Source organism: Fukomys damarensis, unplaced genomic scaffold (genome assembly GCF_012274545.1).
Source record: "Fukomys damarensis isolate Sample0158 unplaced genomic scaffold, DMR_v1.0_HiC HiC_scaffold_25, whole genome shotgun sequence".
Lineage (NCBI taxonomy): Eukaryota > Metazoa > Chordata > Mammalia > Rodentia > Bathyergidae > Fukomys > Fukomys damarensis.
Window position 1 is genome coordinate 32,863,412 of NW_022900937.1, and position 19,470 is coordinate 32,882,881.

The 19,470-nt window shown below is 50.5% G+C and overlaps 1 protein-coding gene across 16 annotated transcripts in view; it reads right to left on the reverse strand.

Moving 5' to 3' along the window:
• The window catches only part of Myt1l (myelin transcription factor 1 like), a 382,656-nt gene that overhangs the window by 26,388 nt on the left and 336,798 nt on the right, over positions 1-19,470 (reverse strand). The window lies entirely within an intron of this gene.

A 19,470-nucleotide genomic window follows, 5' to 3' on the forward strand; every position in this document is an offset into this window, starting at 1 on the left:
TACCACACACCTCCTTGGCCACCGGGCTGTGGACTCCAGAATGTCTGTTCCCTTCACCCTGGGTCTCCGTCCCCCATTACTACACTAAGTCAGCGGAGGCCAGCTGACAGTGGGGCTTGTCATTATAGCTACCCCCACATGAGGCAAACACAAGACAAGGTGCACACCGTGGCCAAGATCCTGCTCTTAGTCAGGGGTCCCTGGACCGATTCCTACACCCCCTGCCAGCCTCAGGGGCCCAGCTTGAGGGACATGAGCTTCGGGATGCAGGTCAGTGACTGTCCCTGGACACTTTGGCAGGCTTGAGTCACCCTGAAATCTTTGGCACATTTAATGACAGGGATTGCAGTGCAGGAGACAGATGGGGATGTGCCCAGCCCAGTTGGCAGAGGTTACGGAATGGTCTGAGCACATCTACACTGCCTCTGCAGAAACCTAGCCTGTGAATCCGTCTGCTCTGCAAGTATGGCATTGCCATGACTCTAACGGGAGAGAATTGTTCCTGAAGAATTTTATAAGTATTGTTCTCCACATATCTTCTCAAATGTGCCTCCCCGAGAATAAGCAGACAGGACTGCAAAATATTTCCACTTTAAGCTAGCTCATCGCTTTTGTGCCACCTTGATTGTAAAACTTAAGAAAAAGATTCTTCTTTCCCTTAGACTTGTAACCCTCCAAAGGTAACAAGGATAAGTTTTATGATGAGCAATAGGACCTCTTAATAGTGCGGCTCAAATCACACTCTGCACATTCCTGCTCAACGAGGGTCTGAAATCTTGTCAAAGGCAAAGTCACAACTTTAAATATTACATAACTGTGTATTACAGAGGCACAACCCCTTCCCCTCAGAGAGTCTCTCTGGGGCATGGATGCTTGAATAGGGTGGCACAGCCCACCCCTTTGGTGGCTCCCTCCCGATCAGTTGAGCGTGTCAGGAAAACACAGCAAACTGGACAGATTTCAAGTGTGAATGTTGCACCTTGACACTTAGGTGTGTAAACATTTTTCAGCATTCGGGTATTTTCTGTTTCCCTTTTAGTGCTGAGAAGAGGATGTGATTCCATGTTTTAGGGCATAGAAATCAGTATTTGCCTTCTCTAACAGCTTAAATTCAAAGTTGGAGTTCAATTTATGGCCCATGCCGTGGGAGAATAAAAACTAATTGAAGGAAGGGGAAGTGTAGGCATCTTGGCTGGGTGCCTGTGAATACCCGCAGCTCATCAGGAACTGGGATGCTTAAAATAGGAGCTTGCAGGGAAACAATGATTGTGGTATTTTAAAGAGAATCTACATTTCAAAACAAGAACTCCAGAGCAGACCATGGGCTTAATTTTTGATAAAGTGATCACTGTGTTTATGTACTAGATCCATGCAAAGCTGGATCCCAAGACCATCCAGTCAATTGCTAAGCATTTTCTCAGAATAAAGTAACTGACTGAAGTTAAGTATCTGATTTTCCAAAGGACACCTGGCCTGGGTAGTGGGGCAACCCTGGGAGGGCAATTTACAGAGAGCAAAATCATTCTCAGAGAAGCTAATCTTTACCCAAGTGTCTGTTTTGGAAATGTACCAAGGTACACGTGCTTCCCCCTAGCCAGGAAGATATATTTGGTGGCCTTTTTTTTTTCTCAAGGAAAATGATTCATAAACTCTTCCTAAGTATTTAGTGTAAATTTATTTAAAAGGTACTCATTTTAATACAGCTACGCATTTTCCGTGTCTTCCTTTGGTTGGGGTGAAAGGTGTTATATTTTCAAATTTAAAGCACAGTTTTATAACTAACATGATGTAATGAAAATCCTATTTCATTACCTATAAAGAACCCCTTTGTAGCCATATACACGTTTAACTACCTTTTATGAGTATCTAATTTATTGTCCACTAAAAAAGGTGTTTCAACCTCCTTTTTCACCTTGAAAACAGACAAAAATCACTGATTTTGTTCATTTTCAGAGTTTTTACTGTGTTGGGACAAAAAGAGAAAGAGATCTTCCTCTCTTTAAAGTGTGTTTTATTTCCAGGGCTCTGGGGTGGGTGGGGGCTCGCACCCCAGCCCTAAGACTGGGAGGGAGCAGAAGGGGACCCTATCTTTGTGTAAGTTCTGCTCTGCACCATTAGATGGCGCCTGTGGGTCACAGAAGGCAGCAGGGCACGGTGTGCATTGGTTCTTCTAGCAGCTCTGGGTTTTATTTCTGTGATTGTTCAAGACCTTAAGGCTTTAAAAAATTCTTACACGACATACAGATTTCTTAGCTTTAAGAAATCTCCAGGAAGTCTGCCTCTGTTTCCTACCGCCTCTCCTTTATTCTATGTGCACCAATCCCCCAAAACAAAGGTACATATGATGCACCCTAAACGTGCACACTAATACGAAAATAAATTCCTTTGCAAATTAAAAAATAGAATTCACAACATGCAAAGCACAGTTCTCTGCAGTTATGGGCGAGGAAGTGATTGCTCATCTCACAAAGGGAATCGGTCTCTCAGAGGCCAGGGGATCCAGGACCAGAGGACGGAGCCCGGGTGGGATGGGTCGATTACTGCAGTGGATGGGCACCTGCCATCCAGCAGAACGCTCCTCGAGGAGGGCTCACGTGGGGCCAGCAGAGTCTCCGAGGATGGCGGGAAGGCAGCCTGTGAGCACAGCGTGGGTCTGAACCGCAGGAGCAGGGCTGCATTTCCATGGAAACGGGCCTCAGCTCCTTACTGGAGGCTGCTAGCACTGGAGTGCCGGCTGCAGGAGCAGCAGAAGGGATCTTAAAGGACACTGTCCCTTCTTGCTTTCCTGATCGTTACCATGAGCAACAGTACTTGGGCAGATTTAAGTCCTTAGAGCTAAGGATGCAGAGTTGTACAACATCAAACACTTGGCCTTATCTATATATTTTTCTTTTCTAGTCCAAAGTACTGAGGGTACAAACGCTCAGAGGAAGAAATTGATGAATAAATAATCTCAAAATCTGTGCTCGCTGCTTCTTGGATATATTCAAGACAAAAATATTCTTGATCTGCTTGTACTGTGTTGGTCTTACATTTGCCTTGACAGTAAGCAACAATAAGAGAATGTGATTTTTGGCGGTACCTATTAGGATCTGGCTGGGCAAACTGGTCTGGTGTTGGCATTTTAAAATGGTGATAGAAAAATCATAGCAAAATATTTTAAAGTTTAAAATTTGTGTGACATACAGACACAGGCAACATCTTTAAAAAGGGCAAATTCAGGAGCGCTCACAAATGTGTGCTTTTTGACCTTGAGGCAATTGCTCTTCCTAGCAGCAGGAACCGAGTTCCTGTTGCCTTTGTACATCTAAGATGCCAGAGAGAGCCCCACGTCTGAGAGCCCCCGTAACTCTGTGCTTTTGGGTTTTGCTTTCTTATTCATGGCTAAGAAAATACTGAACCTTATAAGAACTGTCATCAAACCTATCTTCTTAGAGGTCATCAGATACATCTTCTGACATCGAAGGCAAATTTGATATCTGTGCACTAGAATACTTAGTCACCGAAGCCAGCGGGGCACGGTGGTGCATACCTGTAATCCCAGCGCAATTCGGGGCTGAGGCAGGGTGACTTAAATTCCAGTCCAGACAGAGCAAGTCAGTGAGATGCAGTCTCAAAATCATTACAATGGGTTGCTGATATAATTGGGTACAAAGGCCGTGGGTTCAATCCCCAGTGCCACAAAGAGGAAAATTTTGCACTGGCACGCATCCCAAAGATGGGCCAACCACCCCACGCCTCAAATCTTCCTTTGGTTTGTCCTCAGCAAGATGCAAACTTCCGTACACAGCGCTGCGCTCTTCTCCCCTTGCAAAACCATAGGCTAGAAAGGGCAGTAGCATTGAACCGCTGCCTCCCGACTGGTTAATTATTCACCGGACCGTCTTCCACTCTACTCTACAGTCTCTCCCTCTGTTTTCCAAAGAGGACGCGATGCTGATGCTTACATCCAGGCCAAGTCGTGTTCGGACACGACCGTCTTTGGGGTGGGCGTGGCCTCCGGTTACAGAACTGTGCACAGGAAGTAGGCTTGCTGTTGGAGGTGGGCTAGGGGACCCACTTCTTGCCAAGCCAGTGAGAATGTAAGTCAGGGACTCACTCCCTACAGCATCCCAGCAAGGTGGGTCAGACAGCTGGGGACTCCTGTACTTGGCGAGTAGGGTCACACCAACAGGCAGATGTCCTTGAGGTACAGGGCCCTGGAGGGAGACTCTCATCCTACACATCTGCTGCCTCCCACACACCACGCTGGAGTGGTCCCACAGGAAGTGGTCCATGGCCTCTCCCTTCCATAGGGTCAATTGCTTATTTGTAAAATCTTGTAAACAAAGGCTGGGAGTCCTGCTGGCCTGATGGAACATTACCTAGACCCTGATCTGCGAGGAAGTCTGCTTCCTGCTGAGTTGGCCCTGGAAGGTGGGCTTAAAAACATGACCGGATGTGGAGCCTAGTGGCTAAGACACCTCCGCAAAAAACTCTTGAGTATTTGAAACGAGGACATGAAGTACTGGACTGAGGTATTTCGAAGAATCTCAAGAAGGAGTGTCTTTTTTTATTCTTTTGTTACATGGCAACTCCATCTTAATTAGTAAAATGCAAAGTACAAAAAAATATACTTTTTTTCTTTGTGCTCTCAAAGAAATCATAAAAATGTAAAATTAGGCCTTGTCTAAAGTAGCTAAGCAAATTTGGAAGTCAGAATGATTCTGGCTATGTGTATAAAATTTTGTCTCATGCATATAGTTCTAAAAATATATTTATTTTCATTCTTTCTGCCATGTAACTGGGGAACAATAAAGAAGTGTAGAAAGGGGCAAAACAGGACATTTCATTTATTTATCTTTTCTTGTTTTGTTTCGTTTTTGAGACAAGGTCTCACTGTGTGGTCTGGGCTGGCCTTGAGATCACTACGTAGCCCAGGTTGGCCTCCACTCCAGGCTGTCTCCTGCCTCATCCTTCTAAGTGTTGGGATTATAGGCATGTGCTACTACACCTAGCTGTCAAATAAAGACATTAAAATGTGGACGATATATGCTCATTCTCACTCTACGGCTCTTCCTCACATGGAAAGAAACAGGCAACTATAAGCAGTCTAAATTTCTGGCCAATTTCTTAAACATATTGCCTAAAACTCAGAATTGAATCGAATCTTGTAAGTCATTTTGCACTTTATCGAGTACTTAAGACTTTCTCTTTCTCTGAAATACAATGTTAGGTGTGTGCATTCGAAACTTTGTCCCTCCTTAAGCCAGCACCTGGGACAGGGACCCCACGTTGGGCCTGGCTGTGCCCTCCTTGGGGGACCCTCCTCCTGCTGGCCCTGCCTCTTTCTTGCTTCCCCAGCTGGGGATCCTGGGCGTGGACCTGTGCTTCCCTGGGGCTCACACAGCTGAGGTCCCGGGAGGAACATGTCGGTGTTGTGCCCTTGCCCAGAGACCCCTGTGGAGGATCCCATTCTCCTCGGCTTCTCAGACCCAAGACCCCCATGCTGGGAGACCCCACAGATGTCTGCATCCTCTGCCCTCAGCGAGGAGCTCACTGACTTCCTGAGGCAGGGAACTTGACAATAGAGCGAAAGCTCAAAAGTCCCAGGTGGGACTTGAGGCTGATGGGACAGGTGGCATTGTGCTGGAAGAGTGGGTGGCTCAGGCAGACAGCAGGGGTGCAGGGACCTTCCTGGTGCCTTGTACAGTGGGTCCTTCAATCCGGGGGGTGAATTTTAGCAATGCAGGGCCAGGGATTTGCTGTTGTTCCAGGGTCACATGGGGCACATGGGTAAACCCAGCTGGTGCAGGAAGGCAGCGTGTGCATGGAGCAGCCCGGGTGCTCACAAATACACACACCACACCTAGTGTTCCCACCCTGAGTACTGTAGATGGCTAGAACACCACGGTAACTGTGTGCACGTCTAGCACCGTCTAAACATAGAAAAGTAGGGTGAAGACACAAAGCGTCAGGCATTTTCTGGCTCCCTGACCATGCCGTGGGACCCGTGTGGAGTATGTGGTCCAACATCGGCCCAAAAAACGGTCAGGCAGTGGTCCTTGCCAGAGCACACGTGACAGTCTGCAAGGCTCATCTGATGGTGAGTGTCCTGCACACCCACTGGCAATTGGCTTGATTTTGACTCAGAGTATCTGCCCGGCACTGAGGGAATCCTGTCTTCCCCTGGCCCTGACTGCGGGGGCCCTGAAGTGCCCTGGCGGGTGTTTGTGGCGCTGGCTTTTGGTTTCATCACTGGGTGATGAGGGACATGGGACCCACCGTGGAGTGGCGAGGAGAGAGCCTGTCCCGTACACGCTGCCTTTCTGCAGGGCCCTCAAGCTGCTGGTGGGCTCGGTGGGTGCACACTGGGCTGCCTGGCAGCTGTCTCATGCTGCATGCAGTGCTGTATTCCAGGTCCTTCATCATGCAGCCTAAGGTCCTAGCTCATAGGTCATCTGCATGGCACATGCTGCCCTTGCCGTCGAGGGTGTGCGCCTAGCTCGGACCCCTCGGTGCCAACACTGAAAACTGCTGGACAGCGGATGGCGTCCCAGATACATCCGGCAGTCAGGCGGCTCCTGTCCAGTGCGGCAGAACGTACCTAGCACATCCTGATGTCCCCTTCATTTAACAGGGTGTGTCCAGGGAAACTGCTGCCAGAGCACATGCACGTCCAGCAGCAGTGGGCCAGCTAAACAAGAGGCGGGGCAGCTGCAGTCAGAATTGGAATTGGACTCGGAGGATGGCGTCCCAGATACATCCGGCAGTCAGGCGGCTCCTGTCCAGTGCGGCAGAACGTACCTAGCACATCCTGATGTCCCCTTCATTTAACAGGGTGTGTCCAGGGAAACTGCTGCCAGAGCACATGCACGTCCAGCAGCAGTGGGCCAGCTAAACAAGAGGCGGGGCAGCTGCAGTCAGAATTGGAATTGGACTCGGAGGTCGGAGACACTCCTCACCGCCAGCCCTCTCCAGGGTCGGGGGTACATTCAGGGCCTGACACATTCATCAAACACTCCCAGTGCAGGGTGGGGGCTTCATCTGACATGCACGGGTCCCAGCCATGGCTGGAGGGCAGGGCTGGGAAGTACTCACCTTCTGTTGCTAATGGAGATCTGGGGCAGTCAGTGCCGTTTATATAGTAAAAGGCAGAGTGCAATGATGGGGTGTAGGGGATTCCTTTCTGGCTACGGCACAGTGTTGCGATGTGGAAGATAAATGCATCTACTTTGCCCCGAGATGGACCGGAGTGCTCTTTCTCACCAAGGTCCTACCTCTAGGAGTGGATGGTGTTGGTGAATTTATGCCCCTGCTCTTGGTGCTAAGTCATAGACAGGCAAGGTTGAGCTGGTGATCACTGACCCTGGTGATCACTGACCACTGGCTCATTGACACACTTTGTTGATGGGGACAGGACGGGAAGGGGCAGGGGGTTCTTCACAAGGATTTCTCCTTGACCGGAAGCCATCTTCTCCACACCATGAACAGCAGGGCTGCACTCAAGATACACTGAAATCTGCCACATCCACACCGCTCCTCCCGCTGACACCACTCCAGGCCCACAGGCAGCCACACGCAACTCACACTCCCCTCTGCAAGGCCTGGGCACTGCATCGGGACAGCTCATACTCAGCACCCCCAGACCTAAGGATGCAGACAGAGCCCCGAGTGCTGGTGAGACCTGCTGCATTGCGTAGCCAAATCCACCGTGGCACGGGAGGGCAAGCTGTGTCTCTGTCCACGCACGGCTCAGCATCCTTGTCAGCTGACTGCAGAGGGCATTTCTAGCACTGAAAAGCAGGTCACTTTGCTCTGACCTTGGCCAGTGCTGGGAGAGGCGGGTTATGGCAACAGCAGGCACGGCACACGCGTTTCCTTGGTAGCTGAGACGATGCTCCTAATCTTTAACGTTTTACCTACTCTCATTCCTGTCTGCTTCCCTGTGTGTCAAGTGCATGGATCTTCAAGCTTTTGAAGTTCCTATCTTATCTCCCAGGGAAAAAAACTTTTTTCTTATCCTAATCAGGAGAAATTAAGGGTTGCATGCTCCACCTGCACCCTGGGTAGACACAGCCTTAGGGTTCTCAGCCTTCTCTCCTCCCCCGTGCTGCCTGCTGCCCTTCTCTTATTTATAACTCTCTGCTTTTAAAGCTTTTATCTTTAGTTTATTTTCTCCCCTTTAAGTCCTCTATTCTATAAAGCCCAAAGTATATCCTATTTTTCTTCTTATAAAACCTGCCTTTTCTCAAATATAGCTTTTTTTTTTTGGAAGGGGTCAAACTGACAAGGACGTCACAGACTTAATTTTGTGAGAGGTTTTAGAAACAGATTAATCAGTGTTCTTATTTTACAAGCAAGCAAACAGATTTGACTCAGAGAAGTAGCTTACTAGTGGTCACACGGGAGTCAAGGTTGTAAGAAATTCTCTGCTGTCCTCCTCCAGGCCCTCTCTGTGAGTAGAATCTACATATTCCCACCTTCGCACCGCCCATCCTCCTGCTGTCGCGGGACCTGTGCCTCACTTCCGGGGAAGGTCCTGTCCCTGGTCTGCACTGCTGATGAATGGATTGCTATGGACATTTCAGGTCTCACAGAACTGGGGAGAGTGGGGGAGACAGTATGACAGCGACTTATGAGTTATTTAGAGTAGTGTGTCAAGGACATCACCATCGGTGGTTCCTTAAAAAAAAAAACCCCACTTTTCCTCCTGATTCTCGTGCCTTCCCCTTGATTGTGAGGAGGGCTGGCAAGGGAGCAGTGGTCAGTGGTCCGAGGTGTCAGTCCCAGGGCTGAGCCTCTGCTGACCTGCAGGAAATCTGGATGAGTAAGGAAAGCGGCAGGAAAGCAGAACAGAGGAAAGGAGGGGAGAGGGAACTGGGAGGAAGCAGATGTGGGCGATGCACAGGGTTAAGAGTCCAGTGTGCAGAGGCTGAGGTGGACACATTCTCTTCTCTGTGTCCAGAGGGCAGAGGCCCCAGCACAACTGTGCTCACTCTGGGGCTTCGTCCCTGCTCTGATCTCATGGAGAGAAAAACCAGATGTCAATGCCTCAAATGGCTCCCAACTACTGGGGCGGTGTTAACCAAGATCGCTCTCATGGGAGCTCAGCTAGGGCCTGGAGGCCAGACGTGAGGGGTGTGGGCAAGGGAAGGGCGCTCGGAGGGCGCTGGGCCCTGCTGGAGCAGCACGGGGTCTCTCCCACCTGTGCAAGCAGCACTGGAGGGGGAACAGGCTGATGGAAGAAGCTGAACAAAGCAAACTGCAATCTGGGTGTGCAAGGAAGACTGAGCTCAGGCAGGATCTCAAGATGGTGACCTGCAGCTGACCTTCCTTCCGTGACTGATGGTGCAAGGACTGACTGTGAGACAAGGATGAAGCCCTGACTCCGGGGAGAAACAGCGCGTACGTACAACCCTGGTCCAGGAGTGCACCAAGATGCAGATATGAGTCGTGCATTTAGCTTGGAGAAGACACCACAGAAGCCTTACGATACCCAGGAGGGGATCTCAGGAGGAGGGGAGGGAGACCTCCTTCCAAATGTCCGCGGGGCCCCTTCAGCCAAGAGTGTCTGACCAGGAGCCTGACCAAGGAGGAGAGGCTGTCCTGGGAAGCTGTCCAGCCTGCGGTGGTTGGAACACTGTGGGTGACCACTGAATAGTCACAGCCCGAGACAACCTGGTGAGCAAGTGTCCATCCATTCCCCCTGGAGATGGTGACACGTCTTATGGGAATTCCAGGAAGTGCCTGTGTCCCTTCCTGTCCCACCTCCTGCTTTGATGAAGACCTCCCCTCAGGTTGCCCCGAGGGTCCCTCTTCCCGTCCTTTGTCTCCTGATTTGCCCTGGTGTCCAGTATGTGCACAGATCCAGGTCTGTGGGATTCCCTGGGTGGGCTGACCTCCTCAGGCTACACCAATGGCCGCTGCCTGCCGTCTTCTGAAACAATGGGACGCTGGGACTGTGGGCTGGGTCTCAGCTACTCTCCTTGCATCCTCACTTTCCTGACTAGCAGTCCTCACACCTGGCCTCAAGCCCAATGGATAGCCACCTTGATGTGTGGCCTGTCCAGGTGTCCTTCCTTCCTCTGCCTGGCTAGAGAGTGGCCGCTCTAGTCCTTGCTCAGCTGTGGCCCTCGATGAGCTGTACCTCCACCGCAGCCTCAGCTCTGGCCGGAAGAGGTGCAGAGCTGATTTTTCCTGTCCTTGTGCTTCTGGCAGTGGTGTGCACACTTTTGGAGAGGCAGGAAGGAAAGAAGGGTGGCTTCCTATTTGCCAGGAGCCTTCCCAGCCCCCAGGGGTCCTGCTGACTTGAACACAGGTATCCCCAGAAGTCCTGGCTGGAACCCCAGGACTCAGATCAGATTTCAATACTCAACCTTTGTGAGTCTGGCTTTGCAGCCAAAGAATAGGAAAACAATGGCCTCCAGCTCTCTAGAGTCTTGGCAAGGACTGCAGAGCTCACATGCAGGCACTCCTGTGATTCTACTCTTGTTTCTGCTGCTTTTCAAGATGACTTGGGTTGTAGAGCTCCCTACTCCCTGGAGGCTGGGAACCTTCTTTCACAGGGCAGAAGGATCCATGGATCCTACAGGCTTAAGCCACATGAGAATCAGCCCCACCACATAGCCCGCATTCCTGGCAGCCACCCAGTGAGCCTGGAGTGCACTGCCCACACCCACCTGTCCTCATTTCCCTGTCTCACTGACAGCTGCCGGCATCCCGTCTTTTAGAGGAAAGTGGCCTGGCCACGTTCCGTGATTTGCAGAGTGGGGAGTGGGCTTGGAATCCAGCTGTCTAGTCTGGACCACCGAGCTGCCCCTGTCCGAGGACAGGTGTAATGGTACAGACAAAAGCACACGGGCAGGATTTCCAGACAGGAGGGCTTAGGGCCAGCAATGGGGAGATGGCAAAAGGGCCGGGGGAGCAGAGCAGTACAGAGGAGCACATGTGAGGAAAGGAAGGTCGCTTCATGTAAGGGTGTGACAAGTAGAGAGCAGGGACAGGGGATGGCAGAGCACGGTGGCTTGACAGGGGTAGAGTGGCTGTATGGCCTCAGCCTCCTGCAGTGCAGACAATGACAGCCATGCAGGAGAGGAAGGAGGGAATTTGAGAGACTCTCGGCAGGCAGCGGGACAGACTCCTCTGGCCCCAGATCTCGGGCAAGGTTGTGACAAGGGCCAGCTCTGGGGAAGGTGGCGCTTGCCAGCGCCCTGCTAAGGCTGCATGTGCCACCCTGAGGGGCCCAGCAGGCCCCCCGCTTCGGGCTCCAGTGCCCGGAACATGCACTGGTGTGTATGGCTTGTCCTGTCACTGAGGCTTTAGCTCAAATGTTAGCCAGGTTGTCCTCAATGTGGACAGAGTCCTGGTCCTCAGGGGCCATGTACTGGTGGGAGAGAGAAATGGCATCCCGTGAGGATTCAGTCAGACAGTGACCAAGGGTGGCTGGTGGCTGGGTCCACGGCCCGGTGGGGAGCAGGGCTTGGCTGAATCTAGCCCTGTCTGCTATTCCTGCTCCCTGCAGGGTCTGTGTGCAATGAAAAGTTTGGTGATTAAATATAGATATGCTCATTAATGCAAACATGTAGACTAAGGCCATTGTTAAAACATTACCTTCATTATATTAACTGTTCTCCCTTAATATGGAATCAGAAAGTGGGGTCTGCTGACTGTGGCGAATGGAATATTAACAATATCTATCTTTAGTTACCTACCCTTTTGCAGATTTGGCTCTGATTTTTAAGAAAATTATTTAAAAAAGTGGCTGCCTGATGTGATTTTTAGTAGCACCTTCAGTTGCCTAATACTAAAAATGTGTTTCTTAGGAAAAGAACTGCATTTTGAAGAGGATTTGTTATGTGAGCTCTAAAGCATGAACAGGGTTGGTTTCTGGAAGGAAAGGGAGCAAGGATCCTCTCAGAGGACCAGCCTTGCAGTAATTTCTAGTCCTCAGGTCTCTGTGTGCCCTCGGATGGGTGGTGGGGCCCCTTCCTAAACAGGAGGCAGGGCAGGCATTGCCAGCCTGGGGGGAGACACTTTGAAGATTGGTGGAGGGCGGGGGCGATGCACAGTTCTTCCTGTGCCCCCTCCCCAGTGGTCCAGGCTGCCCTGGGGCTGGAAGGGAAGTGGGAAGAGGAGTTGCTATGGCGACCTGGTTGCTAGGCTCCCTCTTTCCTCAGCCATCCCTGCAGTGCAGGCTGGTTCCATAATGTGCAAGGGGGAAAAAATGCCTGGATCAGCTCCTTAGGTGCTGAGCAGCTGGGCACTAAGAAGAGGGGGAGATGCCCTGAGGGTGGTGTGGCTGGAGTTCCCAGGAGGGAGGAAGCCTTTGGAGGAGGAGGGTGCAGCTCAACCCCCGTGGCTCGGGATAGCTGTGCTGAGCCCAGGAGCTGCTCCGAAACAGGAAACACACACACCGGCCCTCCGGGAGCTTAAAGGGAGTGACAGGCACTGGGCGCCTCCAGGGCTGTCTGCTGCCAGGACAGCTTTAGGCTACGGAAGGAAGGAAGTCCTAGTCACCCGGTGTAGGCTCAGTTGGGATCACCGGGCCTGAGCGGGCCCATGTGTTGGCTGTCGTTCTCTTGTCTACACGCCACTGTTCCTCCAGCGGATCTAAGCACACAGCTCTGGAGTTTCAGGCTGTGCTGTCTTGTAGGGCTGCCCCACACCTCTCTTGTGGGGAACAGGCCCAGGGTGAGGCAGCAGCCTGGTGGGGAGGCTCTGGAGACCCGGCCTTGGGGCCCTGCCCGCTCAGGAGCCAGCTGTTACTGCAGACTCAGCCCTCTGTGCTGGGGTGTGTGCATGCACGTGTGTCTGAGCATAATACACACCTTGCCTGTATGCAGGGTGGTGTACACGTATGTGCTGTATGTGCGTGCATGCATGATGTATGTACATTTGTGTCAATGCCCGTGTGAAGTGTATACATACAGGTGTTACATGTGCGCGTAGGAGTATTTGGTTGTACACAGTGTGTATATGTGTGCACGTGCGGGTGTCAGCATGTATGCACACATGTTGTATGTACATGTGGGGTGTTGGCATGCGTTGCACGTGTGCACCTTGCGGACTGTGTGCATGTGTGTTGTGTGTGTGTCTGTGTCAGGTGTGTGCATACGTGTGCCACACGGATGTGTGTCTGTGCGGTACACCGTGTGTCCGTCCCTGTATGGCACGAGTGTGTACGTGTGCACGGTGTGTGAGAGAAGTGACCACATGCTCTTTGTCAAAGGCTCAGGGAGGCCTCTACTCGGTGAGGGAAATGCTTCCTGCTCTGGGGACTTGGGCGCTTATACCCAGCCATCCCTCCATCTGGTCTTTCTCTGTTCTGGAGAGTGGTGTCCTACAGTCTGCCAGGCGCAGCACTGGGCACTCAAATGCTAACCCTCAGTGGGTCCACATCTTTGAGGTGGAAATCGTTACTGTCACTGTCCCAGCTTGAGAGACGAGGAGTCCTGAGGGTCACAAAATCAAGGAACAATAGAGGTGGCTGCACTAGCAGGGCCAGGCAGGGTGGTGCTGTGGGAGCGATGGGGGCTGGGTCCCCACTCCTCCGCCAGGAGAGTGGCCGACATCTCGTGAGGCCTCCCAGGGTCAGGTGTGCTGGGATGACAGATGTCACCCCCTGAGCAGAAGAGCAGCCAACGAGCAGCTGCCAGGCGGTGTTGCAGAGCTGAGAAGTCAGGCATGGCTCTGAGGTTCCTCCCCCGTCAGCCACCGATTCCTGCAGTGGCTGCAGGACAGAGTTCAGCAGCCGGGGCTCTTCATCCCCTCCTGGCTCGGGCTGTGTGGGAGGGTGGCTGGGCAGACACAGGGAGTGTGGGTGGGGCGTCTTGGGGTCCTCTGGCTGTCTGTCACCCACACTAACAGGCCGGACCCATCCAGGTCCTCTGCCTGCTTGACATTTGGGGACAACTGTTTTTCTGGAATTCTCTACTCAGTCCTGCTCCGTTCGCCAAGGGCTGAGGGAAGGTTGTACAAGACAAAGCTGGGTTGAGAGCAGCTGCAGGGCCCAGACCTCACCAGAGAGCACCCTAACCTTATCAGGGAGCACCCCGCACGCCCCAGGTGCCCTGTCCCTTTCTTGCCAGAGAACTGCTCTCCCTGCGGCCTTGTGATGTGCTGCTCCGCAGAGGGGACCCAGCACACTCCTGTCTGACCCCTGGGAAGCTGGGCTGGCCTGCTTGTTGCTTTTTCTAGATAAGAAAATGGAAATCAGAGTCTGGTTGCTGAAGGCCCTGTGGCTGGCGAGTGTGGAGAGTTTGACCCAGGTGTCCTTTCTCCTCTATCCTCAGAAGGGCTGACTCTGGGTTCGACTGCTTTACTCTCGGTCCTGGTCACCTGTCTGCATCATCAAGGCATGGCACAGAGAGAGGGCTTGATAATTGCACGTTAAGCAAGCTGGTGTGTGGACCCAGGGGCACACAGGACATTTTGGAAGAACAGAAGAGCTAGCCAGTTTAAGACACCACATCATGTTGGGCGACAGAGCTCTGGATCTGAACCCAAACTGCTGTTTCTGAGAGTGAGAAGACAGCTTCTCTGAAGCTGCAGCAGAGGTCATGGCCAAGATAGACCATTAGCAAGAATGAAGATGGACTTTGTGAAACATGTGGTCTCAGGAGTGGTACAGGTTATACATATAGGATAATTAATCAGGACAACAGCCAGGCACCCAGAGGCGCAAGAGTCCAGAGCTAAGCTGGTGGAGAGTAGTGGCCTGGAGATGCCAGGGACCCATCTGGCTCGGAATCCACAAAAGGAAAAGGGTGGGGGGAGAGAGAGAGAGAGATGAATCTCCACTTCCCTATCCCCACCTGACCCACACAGGGTAAAGCATGCCTCAATTTCTGTGAGGTGAGCCTCATCCTAAAACACAAGCCATCCAAAAAAGGCAAAAGAAATGAAGCAGGCATTCAGAGTAATTTGAAAAATAGAGAAATGACAAAGAAGAAAGATGATCAAAATATGCCAATTGGGAAATGTTTCAGAATTCTGAACGCAGGGCGAGGAGAGTGAAATTAGTAAGTGTGGATTAGCTCTGAAGTGTGTTTGATGGGCATTTTTATTTGATGATTTTCAACCTGATTTGCAAGTCTGATACAAGTATTTTAAAATTGTACCCTATTAGAGAAGAGTGAGAAAAAGACATATTAGGAAAATGGAAATCTTTTATCTTTGAAATATTTTGATCGCCATTGTTGGAGTTTCAAATAGAGGAAGCTTATTTTCATTCATTGTTGGAACTGGGTTGAATTCTAGTGTGTTAATTATCTTTGTCCTTTTTTTGTCCTGCCACCCTGTCTCCTCTCCTCCAGATAATCTCAGCGCTCCTGTGACCTGGTCCATGAAGCCACCCATGGCTGGCTCTGGCCTCGGTGTGGATTCAGGCCTCAGTTACTCACTTAACAAATGCATACATAGCCATTCTGGACAGCTGGCACCATTCTGAGTACTTTACAAATAGGGTCAGTTTGATCTTTATCAGGGAGGTGCCGTGGTACCCCCATTTTGTACGTGGCACTCAGAAAGGCAGATGGATGACTGATATCAGAAGTCTGGCCTTGGGTCTCAGTGTGCTCTGGTTCTGTCTCTGATGTGGCCTTTAGCAGAGGGACCCTGTGGACACCACAGGTCTGTGTGGCTCTGTGTACACTGCATTCGGAGATGCCCCAGGGGGGTCAGCGGCTTCTAGGCTCCGGAGGAGTCTTTAGTCACATGATTTGGACATTCGGACCAGATTGGTAGAAGGAGCTGTTCAAAGAAAACAAATAATAGATCTCCCAATTTGCAATGAAATCAAAAGCAAAATTTTCAATTATTTCTACTTAATCTACACAGTTGGACAATGGATCTCCTTGGGGAATTAAATAAAAAAAACCCCACCAAACCAGAGACAGACATTTTCTGTGGCACAAACTCTTGTTACCATGTGAAAGAAAGGAAAAGAGAAATGCTTCAGAGCCGTCTGTGGAGAGAAGCCGTTCAGCTGTCACTACAGCGTTGTCCTGAAGGCGAGACTTGGGGAGCCACAGCTCACTCCGGTAGGTGGCGCTGTAACGTGGAAAGATCTCTGGTGAAAGGCCACAGTTAGCTAGCAAAGGTGACGGAAGTTGCAGGTCAACTGACTCTCCTTTGCTCATTTTCCAGCGTGGTAGGCACCACGCAGGTGCTGGGCATACATCATGGGCAAGGTGCCCAGGTCCCTGCCAGGGAGTCCACCTTCTAGTGAGTTCTCAGATTGCCCTGTGCATGCATGAGGCTTGCTGAAACCAGGAAAACCAGTCTGAAAACATGGCATATTTCATCTAAGATGAGCAACAAGAAAACAACACCTGAGAAGCAGATAGAAACTTCTGTGAGGTGGACGTTACACCAGCGTTATTTGCCCTGAAAATTTCTCAACAGGAAATCTCTGAACTTCAGTCTGACACTCATCCTGAGTGTCAGGGAGGGACAGCGAGGGGCAGAGGAGGGCGGGCCTCTACTGGATGAGCTTGAAGAGGGCGACAAGGAGCTGTAGCTCAGGAGGAATGACCCAGGAGAAGGTCATAGGGTCAAGCTTCCCATACAGGAACCCAGGGCAGCAAGGATCCATCCCTAAGGAGGAGTCCTGTCCAGGACGGCCCAATTTCCATCTTATTTCCCTCTGCAAATGATACGGGTCTTAAAATCAAGTAAAACTCTTTCGATTTTTTTTTTCCCAAGATGAGTTTTAAATGTGGGAAACAGATGCGAGTTTCAATGGAAGGCTCCATGTGATAGATCTCTAATAAATCTTGAGTTCCTCTTTTGTGAAGTCTATTTTTTACTCCAACACAGAGTCTCAGTAAGCTGCCCAGGCTGGGGTTGAACTTGAGATCCTCCTGCTTCAGTCTGCTGGAGTGCTGGGATGATAGGCACGTACTACCACACTTGGCCTGTTTTCTTTTTGTTTGGTAGCAGGGATTGCAATTAGGATCTTGAGCTCACCAGGCAGGTGCTATGCTGCTGAGCTAAATTCCTGGCCCCTCTTTTCTAACAGTGGTTTCACATCGGTTAGGATCTCCGACTCTGCTGACTTCGAGGTGACACTCACCAGCTCCTTCTCTAATTCGTGCTTCTGAGGGCTGCGGTGATGATGTGCTGTGCTCCGGGCACTCGGTCCATCCTTGGTGCCAGGCAGCGGAAGGGCACCCAAGCCCTCTTGATGCACGGAGACTCAGGGTCCGGCCAGCTTTGGGTCCAGTATCCCAGAGCGTCATCTTTCTTCAACAGGAACTGGCAGCCTGAGATTGGGACCTGTGTTTCTGCAGTACAGTTCTGCGGAGCTCCCCGGGCAGCAATGTCTGTGGGGCTGTGCATTTGGAACTGAAAACCCGACCCTCCTTCCTGGGCAAATTTCATGGAACGTAGGAGGACTGCTGCAACGAAGACACTGGAAGCTCGGAGTGGAGATATTTGTGCTGAGATTTTGAGCTTTTGTCATTATTTTCACTTCTGGAAAGAAGGTTGTCCTGGCCCCCACCAGCGAGGAAGCAGACAGTGCCGAGGGTCATGTCTGCCCAGTGTAAGGACAGGAGGCCTGGTTTCCGGGCACTTGGCCCCCGCCCTGCCCACAGCCACTCAACCCCAACAAGGACCTCCAGGCTGGGCTCCCAGCGAGATCACCACAAGCAACAGGAACCCAGATATCCACGTCAGCCCCCTCTGCTTTCTGGGTCTCAAGATGTTCCCAGCATGGCCACTGAGAAGCTGAGTCGGGCAACACCATAAAGCTCACCTTGGGCACAGGAACCCCAGGTCCCCCCAAGACCTGCAGCCCTTGCAGGACCTCCTGCTGCCCCAACTGCCATGCTGGGCTTCCGGTAGAGCAGCCAGCACACAGGGATCGGCTGCTGCTACTTCCCCGGGTGTCAGAAGCCATGGGGGATGGGCGCATCTGCTCACAGTGTCACAGCGACACAGACACCCAATGCGTGAGTCCCAGCCAGTGAAGAGGGACTTCTGTGGCTGTTTCTCCAGCTCTGATGAAACCCTAGTCACCGCCAACCACACCTTGCAAAATTGACTCATGTTCACAACCTGCTGCTGTGGGCCGCAGCCTTGCAGGAAGTAGGTGACACTGGGCAAAGATGCCAGATGCCTGGTGTGCGGGGTTTATTATTGGTTATGACAGAAGCTACAAAAACATTCCTGCCACACGTGCTGGTGCACGCCTATAATCCTAGCACTGTGGAGGCTGAAACAGGAAGAAGCTGCAAGTTCAAGGACTACCATACCCTGTCTCAAAAAAAAAACAAAACCCAAAACAACGACCAATTCCCCCAGAAAAAGCATGTAACTATTAAAAATGAGGTGATATAATCTATATGTTAAGCAGAAAGCAGGCTTTAAGGTTCCAGACACACTGTGATTAGTCAAAATGTTAACATCACCACTCTGGGAGGCTGAGGCAGGAGAATCCCAAGTTTGGTCCCAGCCTGGGTAACACAGCAATGTAGTGAGACCCTGTCTCAAAAATAAAAAATATAAAAAATGGGCATCTGAAATGAACAGATATTTCTCAGACAAAGAAGTAAAAGCAGCAAATAAATATATGAAAAAATGTTCCACATCACTGGTCATTCAAGAGATGTAGATGAAAACAACACTGAGATTCCACTTCACCCTACAAAGAATGGCTGCTATCAAGAAATCAACCAATAACAAATGCTGGTGGGACTGTGGGAAGAAAGGAACCCTTCTCCATTGTTGGTGGGAGTGCAGACTGGTGCAACCACTGTGGAAATCACTATGGAGATACCTCAAACAACTAGGATTAGAGGTTCCATTTGACTGAGCCATCCCTTTGCTAGGTATCTTTCTAAAAGAAAAGAATCATACCACAGTGATATATGCTCACCTATGTTTATAGCGGCACAGTTTGTAATAGCTAAAACTTGGAAACAGCCCATTTGCCCATCAGTTAGAGACTGGATAAAGAAGAAGTGGTTTTCTATAAAACGGAATACTACTCAGCCATAAAGAATGAGAAATTAGAGTCATTCAAAGGAAAATGGATGCATATTGAGGATATACTTATAAGTGAAATAAATAAGTCACACATGTGTAAATACCGAATGGTTTCTTTGGTGTGAAAAACTACAAGTGTAAATAAGATTCAAATGGTATAACTGACAATGTGAAATAGGAAGAAAAGAGCTAAAGGTGTAGGGGAAAGGTAATAAGGGAAAAGAAAAAATATGAGAAAATGAAAAAATGGAAATAAAGTGTGTGTGTATTGGGAGGGGAGGAGGGGGTGAAAGGAAAAAAAAAAAAAAAAGGGCTGGGGATGTAGCTCAGTGTGAAGGCCCTGGGTTTACTCTGCAGTATTGAAAAAAGGGAATGTGAATGTATGAGGAGGCCAGCTTGACCTGTCTGCATCACTGCATCGTCCTCTGGATTGATATTGGTCCAAACAGCCCCCTAATTGCATTCTAAATGGCAAAAAAAAAAAAAAAAAAAAAAAGA